This window comes from Anneissia japonica, unplaced genomic scaffold (genome assembly GCF_011630105.1).
Source record: "Anneissia japonica isolate Jap-2015-1 unplaced genomic scaffold, ASM1163010v1 scaffold287743_len2803612_cov181, whole genome shotgun sequence".
In the NCBI taxonomy this organism is placed as follows: Eukaryota; Metazoa; Echinodermata; class Crinoidea; order Comatulida; family Comatulidae; genus Anneissia; species Anneissia japonica.
Genome location: NW_022733259.1, coordinates 2,310,066 through 2,321,188, shown reverse-complemented (window position 1 = coordinate 2,321,188; position 11,123 = coordinate 2,310,066).

Sequence of the window (11,123 nt, the reverse complement as noted above, 5' to 3'; positions counted from 1 at the left end):
TATTTATTTAAAATACAAAATGATTGTAATTTTAAAACATAGGAATGGGCCATGTGATTTTCTTGTTCTGTTGTAAGCTTTCATTTTGTCATAATTATGCCTGAGACCATACCATTTTATGAAACAGGGATGTTTTCATTTTCTGTTTTTGATTAATAATAACGATCAAAACAAATTACGATTAGCTACAGACGAATATCATTGATAAACTGCCCTCTTAATTAATTATTTTGTGAATGTTAACTGATAGATTAGGAGTGTTTCTTTTAATTCTTAGATTTCAAACATGTTTATACATTTTGTTAATAATAATATATGCTTGAAGATGGTTTGTAAATGTTTCTGTCGTACGTCTCTTCTCATATCCACGCTTCTGTATTGGAAATTTGATTGAATAATCAGTAAAAATATAAAATGTGCCAAATGAATGTATTACTTTGATATTCCAGCTGGCTATGAATTTTAATTAACCATGTATTTGACGTAACAGTTGTTTATCTATTTGGACTAAAAGGGTTGATTTTTTAAAGAAATTTGTATACATAATAATATGGTTTCTATTCTATTCCAAGCATCAGAGTAAAAAAAAATTCAGGCAGGACTCGAACACCTGACCTCAAATATACTTTGATGATGATTTTGATTCTTAATTTGCATACTCTCTTAATCACACCCTATTTTGCACAATTAATTCCATGTCTATTAACCGATGTATATAACTCAGAAAACTGATAATACGCAGTATGAGTAGGCCTCCTGCCAGTAGATATCAGATTATAAAATTCTCTGTCAGTATTGGATAACAATTTGATATAAGTAAACTTGGAATGAAGTTGAATCTTGGTTGTTGATGCTCAATGCCCAAATTCCGGAGTCTAGAGAGGCGGATCTAGAATTTTTCAAACGGGGCACCAAATTCAGAATAGGTAAGTGAGGAGCGCTGCTGTGGTATAACGAGTTGCACAAAGCCCTTCTGAAACATTTTGTATTTTATTTTTAGCTTATCTCAATATATGGAACGAACGCTACGACAAATAAAGAGAGGTAGGCCATCACCCTCTTTATTCAGAGTAACTTTCATTCTATGTTATTTAAACATAATCAGTGCATCCTTGGTTCAAGGCATAGCATTATTGTTATCTATTGAATTAAAAAGAAAATGTAGTGGAAAAACAGGTGGGGACATTCTCCCCATTTGGGTCTGTCCCTGTGATGGGTTCTGTGATAGGAGGATATTTTTTTTTGACAAAGACAAAAGCCTCTACACCCTGAGCTTCATTATAAGACCTTAATTTTTACAAAGCATAACTGAGACCTGTGAAAGAACAGTAGGTCTACTTCCAAGCTTACCATATATAAAGAAGATAAATTAAATACCTAATAAAATTATTATTAGTAAATAAATACATATTTTTAATTCAAAATAATAATTATTGCAATCAAAATAGAAAGATTGGATATTACAATATTTATCAAAGAAATAGAATAATAAGGAACCATTTGTCTTGTTTTTCATCTTATTAAATATATTATCTATTTAAAAAAAAATTTTATTCATTCTGGCAAATACAATATTATATAAAAATATTACAATAATAAAATATCAGCATTGCACAAATATATACAATTAATTTGCTCAATTAATTATATTGCCAATTTGGATTTACTTGTCAATTGGTGTAATTTGCATATCGTAGATACAAAGTAAACAATGAACTGTTTAGTTGTGTACATACTCTCCGACCACAGAGATAACATTGAAGACATAGTACTTTAGTATAGTTGAATCTATATTATTTATTCATGTAATTTATAAATAAATAAGAATTTGTTGCCTAGTATTATTAGATTCACAAGTAATATCCCCATTTTTTTTAGTTTTTTCAATATGAGGCATGCCATCCCCAAACCAGTGCAACTGTCACTAATTGTTTAACCGAGTAATTAGCATATTAGAATGTGACAGTATTGTATACTTCAGTACAGAGAAGCTGTAATACTTTTACTCATATCTTCTGCAATAGTAAAGTCGATTACAGTAAATGACCCATCATTTTAAAGCTTTATGTAGAGAACAAGAATATAATAAAAAGTCAATTTTCATGTTTTAGTCACTGATGTTGGTTCTGGGGTGCATACAAGTCTCATATATATGGCAATATGTACATACACAAGGCTTGATAGAAAACTTGGAGCACATCAGCTATGGCCTACAGTAGATGTAGCTCAGTAGAGCACCATACTTGGTATTACAGAGGTATCAGGTTCTAATCCCAATAGGGTTACTATTTATTTATCTATTCCGTCATTGTATGTGTAGATTAGGCTCCGTGCCAAATATAGACATATTTTCACAGACATCGTTTAGTGGAAGCTGGAGCTAATTTATGTAATGTAAACATAGGCAAATTTACTGTTAATATAGACAGGTTTATCAATGGAATAAATATAATTTTATTCCAAATGATTGCATTTTCATGATTTCATGAGATATATTCCTTCTGTTGTTTAATAATAAATTTTATGGGAATTCAAAGTAGAAAAATGGTTTAGCTTACTTGAAGGTGTTTATCCTCAACAATTCAGCAAATGCATTGATGGTTCGTTATTACTTATCTCTAACAATTTGTACACAGGTGATAATGTATTAGAAATGTAATGATAAATTATGGTATAGAAGTAGATATAAAAATGTTGGGAGCTTAAGTTGGGAGTATAAGCCAGTACCACCTTCTGCATGCCTTTCAGCCAACATATTTTAGAAATGAATTTTCAAATACTCTAATAATAAAAAAAATCCTGCTAACAAATGATTTCATATCTTATAATATTTGATTTTTAATCAGTGTAATACAGATACGCTTTATTGTCATTCACATTGTGATTAGATGCAGTTTCCATGAAAGCTTGGTGAAAACAATGCCAAAAATGTTCATTTTACGAAACAATTTAATACCAAGCAAACAGTAGCAGACTTGTTAAAAACACTGTGCATTAATATAGTAAAACAATACAGTATCGGCACTGTAATCATTGTAGGAAGTATATAACAAATGTTGATGATGGGTATCTTCTGACAAAGCTTTCTCATAGAGTACCACATTCGCGTCGTCACAACGCCAGGTGGCGCTCTCTGTTGCCAACAGACGTAGGCTACCGTTCGTTACGCCTGAATGACTTCATAGGCTTTCTGGAATAGGCATTTTAAAATCTAATATTTTACCATCAAATTGTACTAAAAACACAAAAGCTCGCATTATATTAGTTATCAAACACACATTTAATTATCAATTAAAATTTACAAAGAAAAGGTGAGATACAACATCTACGTTTGGAATTGGGATCGATGGTTTGTCAGTGAAGAAAATGGCGTCCGATTGAATTCTTTTTGCAACGATAGCAACGGAGTAGTATCACATGGTATCGTGACGTAACAGTACTATAAAACTCTATAGAGACCTCAGCAGTAAAATATAGTACTATACAAACAATATACTGTATAACAAATGTTCATCAGAAGGGCCTGGGGGACTAGGGTAAAAAGTAGTTACAAATATTGACCGAAAAATTTTGGACAAATATTTTACAATTACATTAGCTAAAATTCAATAACTAAAATTCTATAGATTTTGAAGACTTTATAGACTACCACCTCTGCACTGCAACTCGACGCAGGGGCCTCTACTCACATACCCCTCTCCCACACTTGCCATTGGCCCCAGGGTTGCTTTTGGCAGCCCTTTTAATATTAAATATTTCTGATAGTTTTTAGTGTGATGATGTGATGTGCTAATAAAAACAGTGAAAAAGGAATCTGTTATTAGGAGATAAAAATATCAGCTTGACTAAGCCAGGATCAGCAGTCACTGCCCACGTCTGCATTGTATATTGTTAATCTAGACCAGTGATTTGAAGCACTAGTTTGTTTATTCTGTACTGCATGTTATTCTTCACTTAAAGAGTGATACATTTTTTTTTTCATAATTCTTTTGATTTTGTGTATTAAAATATTAACTTATGCCGCTAACCTCAATTTGGTGGTTGATATTCCATTTCATTTAATTTCATTTCTTTAGGCACAAGCGCCAAGGATATGTCAATCAGTGAACGCAGTCACTATCCTACATGGCATATCCATTAAACAACAGGTGACTGAATGGACTAGTATATCGGGGCAACCCCCTACTCTTCTTGAAGGATGGACTGGGTTCTTTGAAGTGCACACGAGCTAAATTCAAGGGTGGGGGAGGACAGACCAGGCCCCATAAATATTTCAAATTTATGAAAAAAATGGGGTAGAAAAGAAATTTATATTCAAATTTAAGTCAGAGAGAGCCATTTCTGGCCCTAGATGTGCCATAATCATAAATTACCTCAGCTCCAACCATAGTGGGGCTGATGTGGTCTAGACCCCCATCTGTGAAAGTCCCTCCATTCCCCCACCCTTCGACCCACCATCGCAAATTTCCCGGAAATGCCTTCTTCAAACTTGGGACCCCTGCTTATGAAAACATACTCTGTTGGTTTTAGTTGGGGTGGGCTGTACTTGAGGGAAATATTCAATATAGTGGAGAATAGTTTAGTTAACGCTTTGTAACTAACAGCAAGGAATAAGCTCTATAGAAGTTATATAAATATTAAAAATAAGTATATAAATAGTTCTGTAAGGGTCCTAAAGTCTCCTGTTACATTAGTCTCACGAGAAGTCAGTCTGAAAAGCTGCGCAAACTAACCTATCTCCCACAGCGTCCGAATGTTTGCGTGTTTTCATTTCTGTATTATTAATTGTCTCCCTGAAGTAGGCTGTCCACAGGTATCGCCGTACACAGCAAAATACAATAAGATGTGTTAAGATAGCTCATTAAAAGAGATTTCCCTGAAGTAGAAACTCCATATCTTGGGACCTGTGATAGTACAAACATGTACAGAATTAACCTTTTCAAGAACGAACTCACTAAATGCGTCTGCTAATTTTGGATATGATTTGGTTTGTGGGCGAGAAGGAATTTTGCTTGAGGAGTAAATGGCCAATGAAGATTTGCGTGGACGTTTATGCTTTCTTTCTAAAAAAAAAAAAGAAATTAACTATAGCATTCGTGTTTTTGTTGACACAATTGGTGGTCAGTGCCAAGATAAATTTTCCTGTATTTATGTTCAAGGATATGTCATTGTGTTTAGACCAGTCTCATTATAGCTTGAAGTTGAATGGATGACAATTGAGCATGAATAATTTATTGAGTGAAGCATGTTTGGCTTGGGCTTCAATAGGAATGTTATAATAGGTTTGTATTAGAGGTGATGAATAGTAGGGTGATGTGATGAAAGATGTGTGGTTTTGCGAGGAGGATGTGATGAAATAGAGGTGGTGGATGTGAGAAGGATGTGATGAAAGATGTGTGGTTGGTGGGAGATAGATGTGATGAAAGATGTGTGTTGATGTGCGAAAATGTTGATAACATGATGAAAGAAGTGAAAAGGATATGATATAATAAAAAGATGTTAAAAATACATGATAGATGTGAAAGAGATATGATAAGTAATAGATGATTGGAAAAAGGTATGATGATGTAATAAAAGATGTGAAAAAGAATTGATGATATAGTAGGTGTTTAAAAAGATATGATGTATGAAAGATTTGAAAAGATGTGATGATGTAATAGAAGATGTGAAAAATATATGATGATGTAATAGAAGATGTGAATGATGTATTAGAAGATGTGATAAAGATATGATGATGTAATAGAAGATGTGGAAAAGATGTGATGATGTAACAGAAGATGTTAAAAAAGATATGATGTAATAGAAGATGTGCAAATGATGTGATGATGTAATAGAAGATGCTAAAAAAAAGATGTATGTATTAGAAGATGTGAAAAAGTGTGATGTTAATATTGAAACGTGAGAAAGATGTGTTGAAATATTTGTATATTTGTGATAATTATGAAAAATGTGAGAAAATTGAGGATATGAGGTATGATAGATATGGTGATATAATAGATGCGATATAATGAAAATATGTGAGAAAAATATGATGCAACAATGAAATATGTATGAAAGATATGGTGTAAGATATGGTGAAAGATGTGATGTCATGTAAGAAATAGAGAATGAGAAAAATAAAATGATATGATGAAAGATATGAAGATGAAAAAGATAAAAAAAAAATTGGCATTTAATTTCTCTCATATTTTATGAACATATAATTTCATAACATTTTTTTATTTTGTTTCTTATCAGTAATATAAAAAATTATAATTAATTTATCTTATTTTTCTCACAATATAGTATATCATAATTCAAATTTAATTTCTTTTATGGCCAACATATAATTTCAAGTTTATAAAAAAATTTATTTTGGAAAAAGTGTTATACTAATTACTGTACATTAAGTTTCTCTCTTATGGCTGCAACATTTATTTTAGAAAGTTATTATTATAGTAATAGTATAGTTTGTAATGGACTTGATTGATTTTCAATACATATATTCTGTTGGCATTTACTGTGTCTGTTTGATGTTATTTTAAGATTGTTGCAATGGAAATGTTTGTTTACCTCCTGTTATTAGCAACGTAATTTCTTACAGTAAAGTGGCATTCTATCAGAATCCGTGCGTACAGTATCGTAATGAGCGATTGTGTATATATGCAAATGAGAGTGTGTGTGTAAATTGCAACCAATCAGAATATGAATACTACTGGATGTTGGATTGTAAGTTACATTAAATGGAAAAATAGATAAACATTCGTAAACAATTTATTGTAGATAAAAGATTTTACTATGTAATTATTATTGGGCTTCATATTAATTATGACATCCTCTTGAGGGAAAAGCAACTTTAAAATTGATCGCTATCTAAACTAGGCTGTGTAAACCTCCGAAGTGGATGTCATACTTAGGTTTTCATTCATTAAAGAGGCAGTTGTGATGATAGTAATTTAGGTGTGTTACATTCATGCATGGTGTAAATTCAAACATCCTCATTTCAAGCATAGGTATACTGTTCATAAGATGTGTTGACTAATGGATATGTTGGACAGTCACTTTAATTTAATTTATTAAATTCAGTTTATTTATTCGACAATAAAACGTACAATTAGTACAGAAGTTAACAAGACAAAGGTCAAAGACAGCCAATGCAAATAAGTTACTATTAACACAAAAGTGTCAGCTGTAGTTACGAATATTAAAGAGCATAAATATTTCATGATTATAAATGATGAATTAATTGCAACAAACATTAATATGCTAACATGGTTTTTGCTGATTCTTCTAATAATAGATCCACTAATTAGTTTCAGGTAAAACAAAGACAGTAAAAATCCGGAAAAAAAAGACATTTTCAGATTCAACATTGTGTCAAATTTATTATTCTTGTAATATTAAAAATGATTGATTGAAACACTGATTCTCAAAATGTCTGTTTTTATTTTTTTCTAAGCTACTGGCTTTTTGTTTATTCTCTCTTAAGATATTTATAACATTTCAATCCAGATTTACGCAATGAAAACATTTTAATTTCCGTTAAATGGTTTCCAACCTAAGCATGGAATTATAATTAGATGAGTTGGATATTTTAACTACTAAAATTGGACTGCTAAATTTATTCCAGAAAAAAATACATTTGAAGTGATATCCTTCAAATGTAGGTAGTGTTTTTAGATTCAGTATTATGGATTATTATTAGATAATATGGTACATGTCCGAATTTCGGTGAATACCACATGAACTCCCACACGCTATTTTTAAACATTTAAAAATTACACTATTATCTTGAATGACAGTAATTTATGAAAATAGAGTCCTGGATATGGTCAATTTGGCACAGTTGTGTGTATTATGAAAAAGTACACAATAGTAATTATCAGTATCATTGCCTTTATTACAGATAATTAATGCAATTAATAATAAATTTAAATGATGTTGATAATAGTTATACAGTATGTATTTATTGATTTAAAGTTCTGTTACAACCTGTGTGAAAATTTGTTTGTCTTTTCATGAATGAGAATTAAGGTTTGAGAATAGGCCTACTGTTTGGTCTGTCTCGGGAAAAATCATTTAATGACCGTTATGACTGAACGTGACATCAGCCAACGAATTTTATAATAATAATAATATTATAGGGATTTGTACCGCGCCTTTTGCCGAGGGATACAAGGGGCTGGCGATGTTGTTACAATTACCACCGTGGTCATTAGATCCATAATCAAACGAGCACAAAGTGCAACCTCCTCCATTCAGTAGGGAGTGTTCCTAGCAGTGCTTGGAATTTAATGCACACATACATTCAATGCCATATCATCCTACCAGGTACCCATTTATAGGCCTACTCCTGGGTGAAGAGAGACAAATGTAGGTAATTTGCCTTGTCCAAGGAAATACTGTATGTAGAAATTCTATTGAGATTCTTTACTTAAAGTCAGTATTTACATCCTTTTCAATATTTTTTCTTTGTTTAATCTATTGGTACAGAAATAGATTTAAAAAAATTTTTTATATTGGATTGGGATATAAACCAATAAAATCCTCATGATTAGACTAAAAATATGTTCAACTTTCTTGCATTTTAGTTTAAAATCAGTACATTTTTCTTTTTATTCTTAAATTTGTGCTATTTTAGTTTGTTGGTAATTTGAGTGAAGCATCGTTGATTTGAATTAAGGTCAGCGTTAGTTGCATTTGCCGGGTAGACACGCCAAATGCATTCACTAGCATCTCTCATTCTCTTACGGTATCATCAGTTTATGGGATTTCTTCCATTCGACGATTATAATTTTATTACATGAAATTCATGGATTAAATAAATTCCTAACATAGCAGAGAATTTATAATATTACACAGCTTTCAATAATATTAATTAGTTAATTTAATGTTATTAGCTATTTTGATTGTTTTATTTTTTTTGTCCATATATTAAATTTTAGACACAATCTATTCATTTTGTCAACTAATTCATTCCTATTCTAGCCACTATTCACTCATTAATTAATTATTTCATCAATCCAATACAGGACCAGTGGAACGTTTTTCAAAGTGGGAGGGGGTGGGGACCCACTCTCTCTTTTCTTGCATGTCTTTCCGATCATATAAAAATTAAGACATTATATATTTACCGCCGGATATGCAATACATATTTAATTATAAACCTTTTATTTTTTGTTTCATCTATCTACCTATCCATCTGATCTTATGTATTTATTGACCATCCATTCTTCACTCATCTATTTTTAAAATTTATCCATTGACAATCAATCCTTCATTAATTCATTCATCAGTTATTTATCAGCTGTCCATTCTTTATTTATTCATTAACCATCTATCATTCATTCATTCATTCATTCATTAACCGGTCTTCATTCATTCATTCATTAACCAGTCTTCATTTATTCAATCATTCAATCATTATTCATTCATTCATTCATTCATTCATTCATTCATTCATTCATTCATTCATTCATTCATTCATTCATTCATTCATTCATTCATGCATTCATTCATTCATTCATTCATTGATTCATTCATTCATTAGCCAGTCTTCATTCATTCATTCATTTATTCATTAACCAGTCTTCATTTATTCATTCATTCATCAACCAGTCTTCATTTATTCATTCATTCATTTATTCATTAACCAGTCTTCATTCATTCATTCATTTCATTCATTCATTCATTCATTCATTCATTCATTCATTCCTTAACCAGTCTTCATTTATTCATTCATTTATTCATTAACCAGTCTTCATTTATTCAATCATTCATTCATTAACCAGTCTTCATTCATTCATTCATTCATTCTTTCATTCTTTCATTCATGCATTCATTCATTCATTCAGTCATTCATTCATTCATTCATTCATTCATTCATTAGCCAGTCTTCATTCATTCATACATTCATTCATTCATTAACAATTCATTCTTCATTTATTCGTTCATCAACTGTCCATTCTTCATTCGTCAACCTTCCATCCTTCATTCATCGGCAATCAACTCATCATCAATCATCTATATTCTCATTCATTTTAAAGGAGCATTGTTATTACTCATTTTAATCTGCTGTATTATTCATGTGTTTCATTTCATTTCTTTAGGCACGAGAGCCCAGGATATGCCAATATTAAGTGAACTTAATCACTGTCCTAAGTGGCATATAACAAATGGGGACTTAATGGTCCAGTACTCCAGGGTAGCCCCCTATACTTCTCGAAGGATGTACTGGGTTCTTTAAAGTGCACATGAGCCAAATGCGTATACTGGGGCCTACGGTTTAAAGTCCTTATCCGAGAAGACTTGTTCTACCACCGGAACCATTGGCGAATGAGCCGTTTGAACCAGCGCCAATATTAGAGCTGAAGGTTACGGTTCCCCCAACTTAACCGCTCGGCCAATCAACTCACCATTTGTTACATTTATTATTACCATCATACTATATATTGGGGAATAAATTTAAGCTAAAAAATAGAGGCTTTATACAACTGCAAATTTTTAATGTAAATTTCCACAATAATTTAACACATGTTTCTTCACAGGAATGTTTACTTTACTGTTTTGAGTAATTTATGATGTTTGTTTTTTCTTGTTAAGTGCTTTTGGTCAATTATGAGTAAGCACCATAAAAAATAATAAATAAACAATTATGCATTGTATTAATAATATTATTGTTATTGTTATCTGTTATTAAATAAGAGTATATTTCTACAATAATTAAACATATTTGTTTACTCAATTTGCTGTTTTTATTAATGTTAATGTTTTTCTCCATGGCTTTGTCTTTGTTCAATTATGAAAGCATTATAAATATCAATGAATATTATTTATAACATTATTAATAGCCATTAAAATAAAATGTAGGGAGTCAACTTTGGGGTAAATATACTGTAATATTAGCTTATACGCCAGTACTGTTATGCACTATGTTGTGTTTATGTGCAGTATGTAAGGGATAACGTAATAATAGCCGAAGTTGGCCTCTATATCTATATGATGAACTATAATGGGATGTACGACTAGTAGACCGCTTACTATTTCAACCAATGATATGTCACTAACAGTAAAACAGATGTAAGTGTATGTTGAGAGTACTGCATAGTATTGTACATATGGTTTAAATACATTGGAGCATGTTT